General features: G+C 41.9%; 1 protein-coding gene across 1 annotated transcript in view; it reads left to right on the forward strand.

The window, feature by feature from the left end:
• Positions 1-17,926, forward strand: part of LOC144327889 (maestro heat-like repeat family member 5) — a 55,083-nt gene that overhangs the window by 17,226 nt on the left and 19,931 nt on the right. The window lies entirely within an intron of this gene.

The raw sequence follows: 17,926 nt of genomic DNA on the forward strand, positions 1-17,926 counted from the left end.
AAACCTGGAATGGAGTTTTTACAAGCTTCAGATGATGGCACTCAGTGCCCAAAGTTGAATGTCCACAATTATGAGACCTGGGCAATATGCTGTGAGAGCTTGCTGCGACAGTTTGGAGTGTGGCATACTGTGTATGAAGCCCCTCCAGTTCCTCTGACAGATAGATGGAGGGCCCAAGATTCAAGGGCCATAGTCTTATCCGTCTCTCTGGAGGAAATTGTAACACTGACTGGCAACACGACAGCACGTCAGATGTGGAATGCTTTGAAAGTAGCCCATCTGCCGGTCATCCCAGCCCAGAGTTTGACTGCATCGGAGGTCCTGGCTGTTTCCCAGATCGAGAGTGATTGCAGGGATGCCGAGGGCACCGGTTGCAAGCTGCAGGGGGAGCTAACTGTGACGTCATCCCAGGCAGCGTTCCAGCCTCCAGGGGGAGCCAAGGAGTCGGCAGCTAAGAGCTCTGTTTCTCATGAGAGCCAAGGTCATCCTCACAGATACCGGAAGGCCAGAAGTAAACAGAGACAGAAGCCAGCAGATGGCCCAAAGCAGAAGGGGGGTGGAAAGCCCACGCCGGTGGAAAACAAGGTTTTGTTTGCTGGCACAGCTTCACCAAAGGCTAAAGGCAAGTTTGATGGCCAGGAGCAGGGGGGCAAGCAGCAGAAGCCCAAGCCGGTGGAAGACAAGGTTTTGCTTGCTGGAAAAGCTGCTCCAAAGGCCAAAGCCAGATTTGTTGTAGATTTGGGAGCTACACGGCATTTATCAAAAGATAAGCATCTATTTATCTCCTTCACGCCTCAAGATGGAGAGATCCACCAGGCTGATGTTGCGAATTGCAGGAGTCGGAAATGTGAGACTGGCAAGTCTGCACACAACCATCAGAGATGTACTTTATGTTCCAGATTCTGCAGACAATTTGCTCAGCATCCCACAGCTGACTGGGCGTGGCTTTGAGATTTCCTTCAAGAGGAGCGTCTGTGTCATCAGGAAAGGCAAAGAGGACATTTTGCACGCAAAGTTTATAGATGGTTTGTTCTGTATAACTTATGATGACAATGGTGCTGCTGTGTCTAATGTTGAATCTTGTTGTGTTGCACAAACTAACAAAGTTCTTCATGCAGGATGTATTCACGAGGCGCACCGAAGATTTGGTCACATGTCTTGGCAGGCGCTGGCCAGGATGCCTGGGTTGGTTCAGGGTTTGAACATCAAGCCCTGTAAGTTTCACATGAAATGTGTATCTTGTGCAGAGAACAAGGTGAAGGTTGCTCCAAAAGGCAAGGAGTCTAGCAGGCAGGCTTCCAAACCCTACCAGCTAGTCCATGCAGACCTGGTTGGTCCACTTGCGCCCTCTTTGGGTGGAGCAAGGTACTTCATGGTTCTAATTTATTCTTTTTCCAGGTACATTCATGTGTTTATGCTCGAGCAGAAATCACAAGCGTTTCCTAGGTTCGAGGCATTCTGTGCTTGGTTGGAGAATGCTCACAGTAAACGTATCGGCTGTCTCTTTACTGATCGGGGCGGGGAGTTCACTTCTCAGCAGTTTGAAGCTTTCCTGACTGAGAAGGGAATCCAGCATGACCTCTCAACGCCTAGATCGCCATGGATGAATGGACTTGCTGAGCGAGCAAACCAAACTTTGCTTCAAGGCCTAAAAACCTTGTTGCATGATGCCAAGCTCCCTGAGAAGTTTTGGGGGGAGGCTTTGAACACGTTCGTTTATTCCTATAACAGGAGACTGTCATCACCTGTTGGTTGTACTCCCTATGAGAAGATGTTTGGTAAGAAACCTTACGTCAAGCACATGAGAATCTTTGGTTCTGGCATGTGGGTACACACCCCACAGAGCAACAAGCTTGGGAAGCGTGGGGCACATGGTTTGTTCATGGGGTACGAAAAAGGTGCATACAGGGTATGGATGACTGACTCTAAGTCCATTAAGTTCACAAAGAATGTTGAGTACAATCCTAAGTGGGGGGGAAATGTGGGAATTTTCCAGAGTTACCCAGAGGAAGATGAAGATGATGTGAAAAAACAGATAATGTTGAGGTAAAAGAGGAAGCTTAGGATGATGATGATGATCAGAGTTCGGATTCCAGCTCAGTGGGCAGCGCTGCTGCTGATGTCATAGAATCATAGAGTTGGAAGAGACCACAAGGGCCATCGAGTCCAACCCCCTGCCAAGCAGGAAACACCATCAGAGCACTCCTGACATATGGTTGTCAAGCCTCTGCTTAAAGACCTCCAAAGAAGGAGACTCCACCACACTCCTTGGCAGCAAATTCCACTGTCGAACAGCTCTTACTGTTAGGAAGTTCTTCCTAAGGTTTAGGTGGAATCTTCTTTCTTGTAGTCAGCGACAGTGATGACACAGCAGACTACAAGAGCGCAAAGGCCTCAGTCAGACCATCTGATGCATCTGACAATGAACTGGAAGAACCACTGTTCACCATTGGTCACTTTACTCCTAAGAAGGAGGAGATGAGTCAAGAAGACTTGCGTCTAGTACACAGATCTGAAAGGGCCACAAGAGGCAAACCTCCAAAGAGATTTGCTGATGAGTTTGCTAAGACAGCAACTGCTGTTCTTAGTAGCTCAGAGAAGGTGTGGGAACCTTCAAGCTTCAAAGAGGTTCAGGAGTTGACCTCTAAAGATGCTCAGCCTTGGCTTAATGCCATGAAGGCTGAAGTTGATTCCTTGAATAGGAACCAAACTTGGGAGCTGGTACCGGTAGTCCCAGGAATGAGGCTGGTTGGCAGCAAATGGCCAAGACAGACCAGAATGGCAAGGTTGTCAGACACAAAGCCAGATTGGTTGCCAGAGGTTTTTCACAGGTACCAGGACAGGATTACCACAAGACCTATTCACCCACCGTCAAGTATGAGAGCATTCGGCTGATGCTCAAGATTGCTGCAGAGGAGAAACTGCATGTTTCCCATCACAACATTAATACAGCTTTTTTGTATGGGGTTTTGGGGGAGGAGCTGTTTATGCTTCCACCTGATGGAATGCAGATACAGAAGGGAATGGTCTGTAAACTGAGGAAATCCTTATATGGTCTCAAGCAGAGTGCCAGATGTTGGAACACAAAACTCACTGAGACATTGCTTTCTCTAGGTTTTCACCAGGGCAAAGCTGATCCATGTGTGTTTGTCAAGGAGGAGGGGCAAAACAAACTGTATTGTTTATGTTTTGTTGATGATCTTCTGATGTTTTGGAAGAATCAGGCTTTGTACCAAAGCACCCTAGCTCAGCTGAAGGAGCACTTTGACATGAAGGATCTTGGTGAGGTATCCAACTATCTTTCTCTGCAGGTGGAAAGGGACCAAGCAGGTAATTTTCTGGTACACCAAACACAGAAAATTGCTGATGTATTAACCAGTTTGAATTTGGTTGATGCAAACCCAGCAGACACACCGATGGTGACAGGTTACCAGGTAGACGGTACTGCTGAAGCGTTTTCTGACACTACAGTGTATAGATGCATTCTAGGCAAGCTGAATTTCATTGCTAGATGTTCAAGGCCTGACATTTGTGGGAATGTTCAGGGGTGCAGGAGAGGATATATTGTGAGATTATATCCTAATCCAATTTGTGCTAACAAGTTCCCAAAATATCAGCAGAGTTTATAGACATTCCCCTTTAAGTTCGCAATGGTAACGGACTTCCGGAGGCGGTGCGAAACGGCAATGGCGGTCCTCTTTACTCTGTGAAGAGGGGCTCCGCGGAAAAGGGTCGTCCGCTACGGCAGAGCGGAGACCCGCTAAGAAAAACCACAGGTAGAGTGAGCCTGTGGTCGTGGGACTCGGCGGGCACCAAGAGCGACCTCGGAAACGAAGAAGGGACCCCGTAAGGGGCTCCGGAACGTGGAGGGGGTAGCGGTGCTGTGAGTTCATCGCTCTTTCCGCGGAAGTGAAGCCGCCCGGCTGCTGCTGATGAGCGCTGACCTTTCTTCTTTGAACATTCGATTTGAAACAACATACTCGTGAGTAAGAAACCCGAGACTTTTGAACTTAAATTTGTGAAATTCGGCTGAAAGCGGGAGACGTTAAAAAGGAAGTCCGTCTTCCGGCTCCGCTTAAAGTATTGAGCAAAGAACTACTAAAGCGGAAGCGCTGAAAGGGAGTTTAAAAGAAGTTGGAATATACCTTGCAAATTCGGATTTGATCGTTTAAAAGTAAAAAAAAAAGTTAAAACTGCACTATAAGTGGACATAGACTGTGATTTTTCTCTCTTCTTCTTGTGGATTACAAAGTTATGAAACCCAGCTCTCGGGCTGTCTAGATACAAAGAAACATCAGACTGCGGTAACTGTATATAAAAGCATAAAGTTACATCGGGCTACTTTGTAAGTTACAAGCAAGGAACTGTTGCATGCACCATTGTTAAGAACTTTTACTCTCTGCAGTTTAAAGTGAACTTAGAGGGTTCTCCCCCTTGTTTTGGATTTTACCTAACTTTTTATTTGGGAATTTAATGGTGGAAACTTTTTATCCTTCTCCCTAATTTCTGGGGAGCTCCCCCTGCTGGATTGTGGAATTTTTAGTCTCTGAGAACTGCTGGTTGTTTTGGAATTTTTACGTCTGGATGTTTACATTCTGGATTGCTTTTCCCATGGGATTTACAATTTGACCTTGATACTTGGACAGCTGTGGAATGAGTGGTGCAGCAAAAACAAGGGCCGCCAAGAAAGCAAAACAAACTGAACTGTTGCAATCAACTTTGCCTGTGTAGCCACGTAGATCATCTGTCCCAATTGTTACAGGTCTGCAAGAAGGACAACCTAAACAGCCAGCTTTTGGGGATATGGCTGCAGGAGGGCTCGACCCTGTCTCTAAAGAAATATTGGACCAGCTGGCAGCATTAAACAAGAAAGCTGATGAACAAGCGGCTAAATTTGACCAGGTGACAGCCACAATTAATAGACTGACAGATCAAGTCGCTCAAAATACACAGGCAATAGGAAACCTTCAAACAACTACAACAGAAAATCGAAAAATAGCCGAGGAAGCAAATACAAAAGCAGACCAAAATAAAAAGAGGATAGAGGAATTAAGAGGGGAAGTAAGACCACTGAGCAGACAGGTCACTGAACAGCAAGCGTATCTGTCCATGGCAGAATTGAAAAACAGGGAAAGTAATCTCAGGCTTAGAAATATCCCAGAACTAGAGAAAGAAGATTTGATTGGTTTTTTGACAGCAGAAATATCCAAGTTCTGGGGTCTGGCAGAAGAGAAGGACTTTAAAATTGTCACCGCTTTTAGATTGGGAAGAGTGGCCAAGAAGGACAAACCAAGAGATTGCTTGATCATTTTGAGATCTAAGCAAGAAAAAGATAATATACTAGGCCTACATTTTAAAAATTCATTGGTGATTCAGGGAAAGACAGCAGAAATCTTCAGAGATATACCAAAACAGTTGCTGGATTTAAGAACTACATATAAAGACCTTGCAAGTTTATTGAGAAACAACACAATCCCCTACAGGTGGGAATTTCCTCAAGGACTATCTTTCAACTTGAAAGGGAAGAAGGTAAGAATCAGAACAGCTGAGGAGCAAGAAAAGTTCCTAAACGACTACGGGGAGGACCTTCGGAAAGGAATAGCAGGTACTTGGCCACCTCCTCCGCCTGGCGCAAAACCAGATCCACTTCCAGACATAGACGACAAGGGAGACAACCCTATCGGTTGACAAATTGATTCAGGATGTCTCTGCAGCTTTTTAGTTGGAACATTCATGGCACAAATTCTCCCGAAAAAAGGAAAAAGATTTTTCATATATTGAGGAAAGAACAATTGGACGTTATTTGCCTGCAAGAAACACATGTGACTAGGCTCCATAGGAGAGTGTTAATCAATAAGAGACTAGGCCAAGAGTTTATTTCATCAGATAAGGTAAAAAAAAGAGGAGTAGTGATATATGCAAAGGAGAGCCTAGCACCAAAGTTTGTGTTTAAAGATGAACAAGGAAGAATTTTGGCGATTGAAATACAATCACAAGGAGAAAAATTTTTGATAGTAGGAATATACGCACCAAACGAGGGGAAATCGGAATTTTATAAAAAGCTGCATGAGATAATGCTGGACCATATTGACTATACTAACATCATTTTGATGGGAGACATGAATGGGGTTGTCTCCACTTACATGGATAAGTCACAAAATCAAAACCCGACTAAAGATGGCAGACTACCTAAGACTTTCTTTGAATTAACAGACAATATGGACTTGATTGATATTTGGAGGACGAAGAACCCACTAGGTAAAGAGGGGACATTCTTTTCTGAGGCCCACCTATCTTGGACAAGAATCGACCAAATCTGGATAACTAGAGGACTGGCACCTAAGACTAAAAAAATAGAGATCTGCCCCAAAACCTGCTCCGACCATAACGCCTTGAAAATGGACTTGAGACTTACACCAGCTGGATCCTTCCGATGGAGAATGAATGACACCTTGTTTAGAGATCAGGAGATTGTGAAGAAGGCCCAAAAAACGTTGAAGGACTATTTTGAAATAAATCTGAACACTTCGGTGGAAAAGAAAATGATCTGGGACGCGAGTAAAGCTGTTATGAGAGGGTTCCTGATACAACAGAATACTATCAAGAAAAAACTCTGGAATGGTAAAAAGGACAAGATTTTGGAGAAGATAAGGGACGGAGAGAAAAAGTTGAGACTTAATCCAAAATCAAAAGAAGTTTTAAGAGAAATAAAATTCCATCAAGCACAATATGCGAAATTGATAAATCAAGAAGTTGAATGGAAAATTAAACAGATGAAACAAAGATCATTCGAATTGGCAAATAAATGTGGGAAGCTGCTGGCATGGCAGCTGAAAAAGAGACAAAAATTGAACTTTGTTACCAATCTGGAGGTTGAAGGAGAATGTATTCAGAAACCAGAAGAAATCAGAAAGTGTTTCCAGAGATACTTCAAAAAATTGTTTACTCAAGGACCTCAAGCAGAGACCGAGATAAACCAATTTCTAAAAAGTCATGGCCTGCAAAAATTATCTCAAGATAAACAAACAGCCCTGAATTACAAAATAACACAACAGGAAATTGAAAGTGCCATTCAGAATATGCAATTAGGCAAATCCCCAGGCCCAGATGGACTTACCTTCAAATATTATAAGACATTGAAGGAATATCTGGCCCAGCCGCTAATGGAGGTATGTAACCAAATTATGGAAGGGAAGGGAGCACCAGAATCGTGGAAAGAAGCCTTCATCACTTTGATACCAAAATTGGAATCTGAAAAGACCCAACTCAAGAACTACCGTCCCATCTCACTCCTAAACGTGGATTACAAAATTTTTGCTGATATTCTGGCAAGTAGATTTAAAAAAGTTTTAAATGAAGTAATTCATAAAGACCAAGCAGGCTTTCTCCCTGGTAGGCATTTGTCTGACAACACCAGGAATATTATTGATGTTTTGGAGCTACTGCAGACAAATTTGAACACGAAAGCAGTTTTGATTTTTATAGACGCCGAGAAGGCCTTCGATAATATATCTTGGAAATTCATGAAGAAAAATTTGGAAGGGATGGGAGTGGGAAGGGCGTTCCAAAATGGTATTGAAGCAATCTATTCAGAACAAAAAGCTAAACTGATAGTAAACAATGTGGTGACAGAGGAGTTCAAAATCGAAAAAGGGACACGACAGGGGTGCCCCTTATCACCCTTGTTATTTATTTCTGTCCTGGAGGTGTTGCTGAACTTGATTAGGAAGGATCAGCGGGTGGAAGGAATACAGGTCGGAGGAAAACAATATAAACTGAAAGCTTTTGCAGATGATTTGGTTTTAACACTACAGGAGCCAGAACCTAGTACAAAAAGAGCTTTAGAATTAATCTATGAGTTTGGTCGGGTGGCGGGATTCAAGTTGAATAAACAAAAAACTAAGGTTTTGGCAAAAAACTTGACATCTTCAGAAATAGATGGGTTCCAGAAGGAAACGGAATTAAATGTGGTTAAAAAAGTGAAGTACCTGGGGGTCAATCTGACTGGGAAAAATTTGAATTTGTTTAAAGATAATTATGAAAAATGTTGGTCTGAAATCAAAAAGGACTTAGAAACTTGGTCAAGATTGAAACTTTCCTTGTTGGGAAGAATTGCAGCTGTTAAGATGAATGTATTGCCAAGGATGTTGTTTTTGTTCCAAACCCTGCAGATCGTGGACAGAGTGGAATGTTTTGGAAAGTGGCAGAAGGACATCATGAAGTTTGTCTGGCAGGGCAAAAAGCCCCGGATAAAATTTAAAATACTAACAGACGCAAAAGAAAGAGGGGGATTTGCCCTGCCGGACTTAAGGTTATACTATGAAGCTGCATCCTTCTGCTGGATGAAGGATTGGTTCTTGTTAGAAAACACTGATGTCCTAGATCTGGAAGGGTTTAACAACGCTTTTGGGTGGCATGCATATTTGTGGTACGACAAGGTAAAGTTCCATAAATTGTTTAAAAACCATATTGTCAGGAAAGCTTTATTCATTGTCTGGACCAAATACAAGGACTTACTTGAAAATAAGACCCCGAGGTGGTTATCACCAATGGAGGCTAAGGCCACAAAAATACTCAATATGGAGGGTGGCTGGGCAAAATACTGTGAGATAATAGAAAGAGTTGGAGATAATTGGAGGTTGCAGAGTTTTGAAAAATTGAAAGGCAAGGTGCGAGACTGGTTCCACTATGCCCAAATTCAAGAGATTTTTAAAAAGGACAAAAAAATTGGTTTCCAGGTGGAAAAATCGAAATTAGAGACAGAACTACTTGAACCTAAGACGAAAGTGCTTTCAAGAATGTACAACTTGTTGCTCAAATGGAACACTCAAGATGAGATAGTTAAATCAGCCATGATAAAATGGGCACAAGACATTGGGTACAACATTATGTTTGAAGACTGGGAAAGGTTATGGACCACCGGTATGAAATTCACGGCATGTAATGCCTTGAAAGAAAACATTATGAAAATGATATACAGGTGGTACATGACCCCAGTCAAACTTGCAAAGATATATCATCTGTCTGACAATAAATGTTGGAAATGTAAGGAGGCTGAAGGAACATTCTTTCACCTCTGGTGGACATGCCCGAGGGTGAAGGCCTTTTGGGAAATGATTTATAATGAGTTGAAAAAGGTATTTAAGTATACCTTTCACAAGAAACCAGAGGCCTTCCTCCTGGGCATTGTGGGCCAGAGAGTGTCAAAGAAGGATAGAACCTTCTTTTTATATGCAACTACAGCAGCAAGAATCCTTATAGCCAAATATTGGAAGGCACAGGAGCTACCCACGCTGGAAGAGTGGCATACGCAACTGATGGACTATATGGAATTAGCCGAAATGACCGGCAGAATCCGAGACCTGGGAGAAGAGGCAGTGGAAGAGGATTGGAAAAAATTTAAGGACTATCTACAAAAACATTATAAGCTATATGAATGTTGAGAATTTGCTAAGTTTTGGGAAAAACATGCTTCAGTATTGAGATTTGAAAATGGTGGAAATTAAGTTATGACAGTGAAAAGTCTAAATTTTAGAGTATATAATTAGGTGAAAGCACAAATACGCATGAAACAAGGTATCAATTTGCTGTTTATTTTTCTTTATTGTGAAGAATGCAGGGGTGGAAGATGTGGGGAAGTCCAGTAGATTATGAAAAATGATCTGGAAATGTGAATTTTCTTTCTCTTTTTAAACTTTTTCTTTCTTTCTGTAAAATCGCTTTTGCTGTGTTATTGATGAAGTATCGGACCTTGGAAAAAAAGCAATAAAAAATATTATTACAAAAAAAAAATAAGTTCGCAACGGTAACGCTTGCACAGGTTCGCTAGAACCTCTATAATAATTACTCTCGTAATTTCCCCTTTTATTCCCTCTTAAAATACAAGACACGACACAGTCTTTATAAAAGAGTTTACTCACGTTCTGTTCACAACATGATCCCAGAAGGCAGACAGCTTAAAAAGGTAAAATACACTCAGAATCTATCTTGTAGTAAGATAGTCCCGTCCTCTCTTGGCTGAGAGCCAAGAGGGCATCCTTGGATGTTTCCTCATCGAAGGAAGATGGCAGAGAGAGAAAATGGCTGGCTGCCCTGTGCCTTTATCATTTACCTGCACAGGTGAGGCCACACCCACCTCTGGTCACATGCGGAGGAAGTCCGTCCCCAGGAAGTTTACCTGCTTGCTACACTGACATCCCTCCCCATGTTCTAACATGTACACTCTAGGAATGTTGTCATTGACTGCTCCTGTGTTTACATCCCACAACATAGCTGTAAGCACTAACCTGCTTAGCAGACATGCTAACAATCCTACTGTTCAGGATTGGAAAGCTCTGAAGCACATAGGCCGCTATTTGAAACAGACTTTGCACTACAGGCTGAGGTTCACCAGTCAGAAGACTGAAGGTCTTGAAATCTTTGCAGATGCTAGTTATGGAAGTGACACCACGGATGGTACAAGCACTTCTGGAGTATGCTACATGTACAACCACTGTCTGTTTGGTTGTGCAAAAAGCAGATGACAGTAAGCCTAAGTTCCTGTGAAGCAGAACTCAATGCTTTGTCATTTTCACTCATGGATTGTGAATGGTTGATACAACTGTTTCAGGACATCAGAGTTTCTGTGAAATGTCCTATACAAGTGTATCAAGACAATAGATCCTGTTTGGCTTTGCTGAACCCAGAGAGTTGCAAGCAAAGAACCAAGTACTTGCAGATTAAGCTACATCGTGCAAGAGAGTGTATTCAGAAAGGACTCATTCAGGTGTCCTACATGCCAGGAAATGAAATTCCTGCTGATCTGTTGTCTAAGGTTGTTAACAGAGAACAACTTAAGGATTACGTACAGAGGTTGCAATTGGGTTGAACCACAGGTACTACAGGTTACACGGAAAGGGGGAGGATGTTAGGATATTTCCGTTCCACCTTAAACAGGGAGCAGGCTGTTGTTTGAGTCACAGTCTGTGTACTTCTGGCTCACAGGAAGTTTATGTTTTGTATATAGCTTTTGTTTCTCTCTCTGTGCCTGAACACGCAGGCAAGCAGTCATGTTTTTTCTTTGTTCTGACCAATGCTGAATAAAGTTGTAAATAATGCTCTCCTGAGTGCATCTTTTGTTGTGCGAACTCTGCAAAGGGCGTGCACAAGTCCTTGGAATGTGGAAAGCTGTTTCTGAGGCTTGTGTCGCTAATTGACTGATACTGCGTTCCTACGGGAGGTTGATGGATCGTCCAGAGTCGACATGGGGGCATGATGGCCTTTGTCTCCCTGGCAGTATCCCAACAGGGGTGACATCTAAACCAGAATGATAACTGCGATTTCTAACGTAACAAAAGGCATTGAGCGCTTCAGCCCAAAAGACTTTGGGCAGATTAGCATTGTGCAGATAAGTTTTAACCCCTGCCTGCAGGTCACGCTGCACAACTTCAACAAGCCCATTTTGCCAGGGACTTCGGGGGCAAGATAACTCATGAGTAGTCCCCTGCGCTTCCAGGAAATTCTCAAAATCCCCAGAAACAAATTCCCCGCCCCGGTCAGTAAACAGGTTCTTAATTGGTTTGTTAAAATGCGTTTTTACCCAGTCGCAAAAAGCTCTGTACTTCTCAAATGCTTGGGACTTCTCAGCTATTGCATAAGTCCAATAATATCTAGTATACTGGTCTATCAGGGTAAGCCAGTACTTAGAACCTCCTAATGATGGTGGGAGTGGCCCAACTAAATCACAATGTACACGCTCAAATGGCTCAGTTACTTTCCTATCTGAGCACCTACCCTTGAGTGCAACCTTAATGTTATTCTTGCAACAGGATAGACATTGCGTAAAGAATTTACATGGTTTTAAGTTTAGGCCATTAATAATATTCTTTGTCTTAGTTACATCAGCAAAATTCAGATGTCCCAGAATTCTGTGTGCTTCATGGGCACACCCAGAATGTGGCCTTACATTCCTCAACCCCTGGCTTGACTGTGCTGCTCTGCAATTTATAGGCAATTGGGAGTAGGTGCGAAAATACAGTCTATATAAACCATCAGATTCCCGGGCATACAATAGACGTTTGTTCCCATCGAAAAACTCACACATTGACTTTAAGAAACACACAGTTATGCCTTGATGAGCAAAACATCTTACTGACAATAAATTGTCCACTGACGGGCAGTAAATGCAGTTCGCTATCGTAATGTTTAAAGAGTCAAATTTAATAGTACCCCTGCCAAGCGACTGCAAGACTTGTGAATTGGCTAAATGTACATTACGAATTTCCTATTCAAAAGAAATAAACAAGCTTCGATCGTTGCAAATGTGCTCAGATGCTCCTGAGTCCACAATAAAAGATTTCCACTTGGCACCTTTAATTCTTTTACGATCTGTAGTCCGAGCATGAAAAGCTCGCGGCTCGTTTCTGTCTTTATGGTACGGTGTCGGCTTCTGGGCTGACGACCGTGACTGATGAACAGAAACAGACTTGGGAGTACTTTGCTTTCTTTTGGATCTGCAGTCCTTTTGCAAAATGTCCCTGCTTATTGCAGAACCAATAATGCTTTGCAGCTTTAAATGCAGTCGTATCACCACAAGTTTGCATATGGCGTTTCTCATTGTTTCTGGAAATAGGAGTGCTTATGGCACAAGCCTCCCTTCTATCCAACTCGCCCATTAATCTTGCCATTACCCCTTCCACAGTTAATTGTGCTGGTGGAATGGCAGATATCTGGCTAGCTACACCATCAAAGTCCTCATTAAGGGAACAAAGAATGATAAAAACATACTGAATATCAGGTATCTCCATGTCCCTTTGAATTAATTTGCAGCGTATTGCCTCCAGACGTCTCAAGTGTGCTGCCAAATCACCACCAGGCTGCAACTTGGTCTGGTACAGCTGCTTGAAAAACATCAATGCAGACGCTGACTCTTTTCTAATATGCACTGCTGCAGACTGTCCCACATTTCTTTGGCAGTTTTCTTATTTCTTATATAGACTACTTGCTGGTTGCTAACTGCCAAATTAATTATTGCCCTGGCTTTTGCATCTCCTTTCAACCAAGCATTAGTTACAGAGTCAGGAGGGTCATCAGTTACATAGGTCCATACTTCTCTTTTTTTAAAAAGTAATATTTATTAAAGTTTCAAAAGGTACAAAAAACAAAACAAAAAGACAAAGAAAAACACAAAAAATTCCACCTTTAAAATCTCATTTTCAATAACTTCTTTTCACAACTTCCCCTCACCTCCCCTTCTTTTATTCCAGATCCAATTATTTGTTCAACAAGTTTTTATCCCTAATGTCTTAACCTTAATTTGTTAATGTGTTTATTTGTATTAGATTTTAACCCTTAATTCATTATTATATTTAGTTCAGTTTATAAATCAACTTTTAATTTATATACCTTAATCATATGTAAAAAACTTTTTCTAAGGTTGACCCTATTTCCCTTCCACGAATTCCCCATTCTTATAATGATAAACAACATGAAATTTGACACAGCATAAAAAAGATCAGGCCCCCTTTGGATTTCCAAACCCCACCCTTCTCTCCCCGGTTTCAATCCCAAACCATAGTCCATTTAGTTCATCTATTTAGCCTGGTGACCTTATGTCCGAGGCTCTCAAATCTCTCTCAGTCCCTTTCAGCCGGCTTCTTTGAAAGTCCCTTATGATTGACACCCAAACTCGAAGGGGCACTCTCTCTATAATGTCCATGATCCTTCCAGCCAAGCCTACTTGTTTAAAGGTGGAGCTCAAGCTCTGTTTCTTAAATCCAAATATCCCAAAGACTCCAGCTTCCACCTTGGTCGAGCTTGTAGCCATCTTGACAGGCCTCCGGCTCTCGTTTACCTTCTGTGACATTTCGGCCGCCCCTCCTTTCTGCTCCTCCTGTTCAGCAAGTATCTTTTCCTCCTCTTCAGTCTTTGGTTTCTTTTCTTGTCCAGCTGCCTGTGTTTTGAACATCAAGTCCTTTTCCAGCTCAGAAGGTATATTTACTGTTGACCTCGGTTTTGTAGGACTTGTAGACAAAACATGGCCTTGCTCATACATCTTTCGCAGCTTTCCCATGAGAAAGACGACCTCATCCAGATCTGCCAGAATTTTCCGACCTATTTCCATTCTTGTAATATCCGTGAATCCCCTCTAGAGGGATTCTGGTTACTTAGTATTCCTTTCACTTCCAATCCAAAAGTCAAATTTATTTGTATCAATCTTTCTTTACTTTCTTTTTTTTTTTATAATAATATTTATTCAAATTTTCAAACATTAACAACATCAAACAAACATTCAACAGAAAAAAACAACAAACAACAACAACAACAACAATTCATATAACAAACATCAAAAACAAGAAAAGACCAAAAAGAAAAAGAAAAAGAAAGTAAAATATAAAAATAACACTAAAAAGATACTTTTTCTTACATTGTAGCTTTCAATACCTTATTTTCTTTGCTTCCACCCACCTTCCCTTCTTGTATTCTTATTTTTAAAAACTAATTTAGCAAATCATCAATTGCCTATATTCAACTTTCCTCCTTCCCATTACGTTCTACTCATCTTAGTCGCAAGAACCCCTTCATTACATTTTCAAAGCCCTTAACACTCATTGATTTTGCAATGTCTTTGTAGATAAATCTTAAACTTCTTCCAGTCCTCTTCCACCTGCTCTTCTCCTTGATCTCGGATTCTGCCGGTCATCTCTGCCAGTTCCATATAGTCTATTACTTGCATCTGCCATTCTTCCAAGGTGGGTAGGTCTTGCGTCTTCCAATGCTTTGCAATGAGTATTCTTGCTGCTGCTGTAGCATACATAAAAAAGGTTCTATCCTTCTTTGGCACCAATTGGCCGACAATGCCCAGGAGAAAGGCCTCTGGTTTCTTCAAGAAGGTATATTTAAATACCTTTTTCAGTTCATTATAGATCATTTCCCAGAATACCTTAATCCTTGGGCACGTCCACCAAAGGTGAAAGAATGTACCTTCAGTCTCTTTACATTTCCAACACTTATTGTCGGGCAGATGATAAATCTTGGCAAGCTTGACTGGTGTCATGTACCACCTATACATCATTTTCATAATATTTTCTCTTAAGGCATTACATGCCGTAAATTTCATGCCGGTGGTCCACAACCGTTCCCAGTCAGCAAACATAATATTATGACCAATGTCTTGTGCCCATTTTATCATAGCCGACTTAACCGTCTCACCCTCAGTGTTCCATTTCAACAGCAAATCATACATTTTCGACAATGTCTTAGCATTGGGTTCTAACAGTTCAGTTTCTAACTTTGACTTTTCCACCTGGAAACCATTTTTCCTGTCCAAATTATAGGCCTCTCTTATCTGCAGGTAATGTAACCAGTCCTGTACCTTGTTCTTGAGTTTCTCATAACTCTGCAATTTCAATCTATCTCCTTCTTGTTCCAAAATTTCCGAATATCTAGGCCATTTAGATTGCATATTAAGCTTTTTCAGAGCTTTAGCCTCCATTGGCGACAGCCACCTAGGGGTCTTATTTTCCAACCAATCTTTATATCTTGTCCAGACATTAAATAATGCTTTCCTGACAATATGGTTTCTAAAACCTTTGTGAGCTTTGACCTTGTCATACCATAAATACGCATGCCACCCAAAAACATTATTAAAACCTTCTAGGTCCAGAATGTCTGTATTCTCTAAAAGTAGCCATTCCTTCAGCCAGCAGAAAGCTGCTGCTTCATAATATAACTTAAAGTCCGGCAGGGCAAACCCCCCTCTGTTCTTAGTATCGGTAAGGATTTTATATTTTATTCTGGGCTTTTTGCCCTGCCAGACAAATCTAGATATTTCCTTTTGCCACTTCTTGAAGCAGTCCATCTTATCAATAATTTGTAAAGTCTGGAACAAAAACAATATTCTTGGCAATACATTCATTTTGATAACTGCAATTCTACCCAGTAAGGAAAGCTTCAGATTTGTCCAAATTTCAAGATCTTTTTTCACTTCTGACCAGCACTTCTCGTAATTGTCTTTAAATAGGTTAACATTGTTAGCAGTCATATTCACCCCTAAGTATTTCACTTTTTTCACCAATAACAAACCCGTTTCTCCCTGAAACCCCTCCTTCTCCATCACTGTCAGATTCTTCTCCAAGACCATAGTTTTTGATTTATTCAGTTTAAAACCTGCCACCTGACCAAATTCTTGTATTATTTCCAAAGCTCTTTTAGTACTAGGGATCGGCTCCTGCAATGTCAAAACTAGGTCATCTGCATATGCCTTCAATTTGTAATGTTTAGCTCCGACCTGAATACCCTTAATTTGTTGGTCCCTTCTAATCATGTTCAGCAACACCTCCAGGACCGAAATAAAAAGCAGAGGGGAAATTGGGCAGCCTTGTCGTGTCCCTTTCTCTATCTTAACTTCTTCTGTAACTGCATTGTTCACTATTAATTTCGCCTTTTGTTCCGAATAAATCGCACCTATACCATTTCCAAACCTTTCTCCCACCCCCATCCCTTGCAGATTTTTCCTCATAAAAGTCCAGGAAATATTGTCAAAGGCTTTCTCCGCATCAATAAAAATCAAAACAGCTTTTGTATTAATGTTAACTTGTAACTTCTCCAGAATATCAATCAAGTTCCTCGTGTTATTTGACATATATCTGCCTGGGAGAAAGCCAGCTTGGTCTTTATGTATCAATTCAACTAAGACCTTCTTCAATCTATTAGCCAAAATGTCAGCAAAAATTTTGTAATCCACATTAAGTAGGGATATGGGGCGGAAGTTCTTGAGTTGTGACTTTTCAGCCTCATTTTTTGGTATAAGCGTGCCAATCTTTCTTTACTTTCAATACCTTGTAACGATATGACCGGCTAAACCAAAACTTTCAGTTTTTTCCGACTTTGACAGCTAATTTGACAGCTGTCAAAATCTTCTGTAAACCCTCAGCAGGCTCCTTTCACGGGTTACTCCCGGTCTCGGGAAAAGTGGCACTTAATCAAAGCAAATAAACTCTTGTCCTCCAGCACAGTAACTTAGACTTTTAAATCCGTGGAAATTAATAACTTTTATCCAATCAGGAGAAAAAAACAGCTCTTCTCTCAACCTTAGTTGGCAAATCCTTGCTTTAAACTGTTTACAATGGGGGGGAGACGGACTTCCTTTTTGCACCTCCCCCGCTCGTGCCAGATCCACAAAAAAAGAATAATTTTAGTCCAATTTCCAAAATACTCACGGGTTGTTGTTCTTGATTTTGAGTCCAATTTTTTTAAAGGAAGAAGTCAGCGCTCTCCGACAAATGGCATGCGGCTTCGCTCGGCAGGGGAAGCAGTAGACTCACAGCACCACGCCACTCCCCATCCCCCGTTCCGTAGCCTTTAAAAAGGCTCATTCGCGGGTCGGGAGGGCGCTAATGGTGCCCGCTGAGTCACCATGTCCACGGGCATCTGCGCCTGTGGTTTTTAAGGGTCCCCGTGTCGCCGGCGCGGCAAGACCCGACCCCTGTCGAGCAGATTCCCTCCGGAGCTCGGAGGGAATCCGCCATTAGCCGATTGCGCTAACCCGGAAGTCCATAGGTCCATACTTCTCTAGAGGTCAAAAGCGCCTCCACCCGAAAAGACCATAAACTATAGTTCTCATCTGTTAGCTGTGGGAACACCAGAGCCTTCTCGGCTTCTGGAACCCGGTCAACCATTCTGGAACTCTTCCAGACCCACAGAAACTACACTAACAGGAGAAGGAGTTTTCAAACCTTTCTCAGAGTCCAAAAATATGCAGTCATCCACTCAGCAGCTGGGCCCATAACCAAAGATGTTAGCTATTTGCAGTATAGTAGCACTGCAGAGAGCTTGCTGGGGAGACCATGCATTAAAAAGGGACTAAAAAATAACTTAAACAAGGTTTTAATAACAAAAACAAAAACTCCTTATACACTAAATACATCATCATCATCATCAACAACAA

Source organism: Podarcis muralis, chromosome 5 (assembly GCF_964188315.1).
Source record: "Podarcis muralis chromosome 5, rPodMur119.hap1.1, whole genome shotgun sequence".
NCBI lineage: Eukaryota > Metazoa > Chordata > Lepidosauria > Squamata > Lacertidae > Podarcis > Podarcis muralis.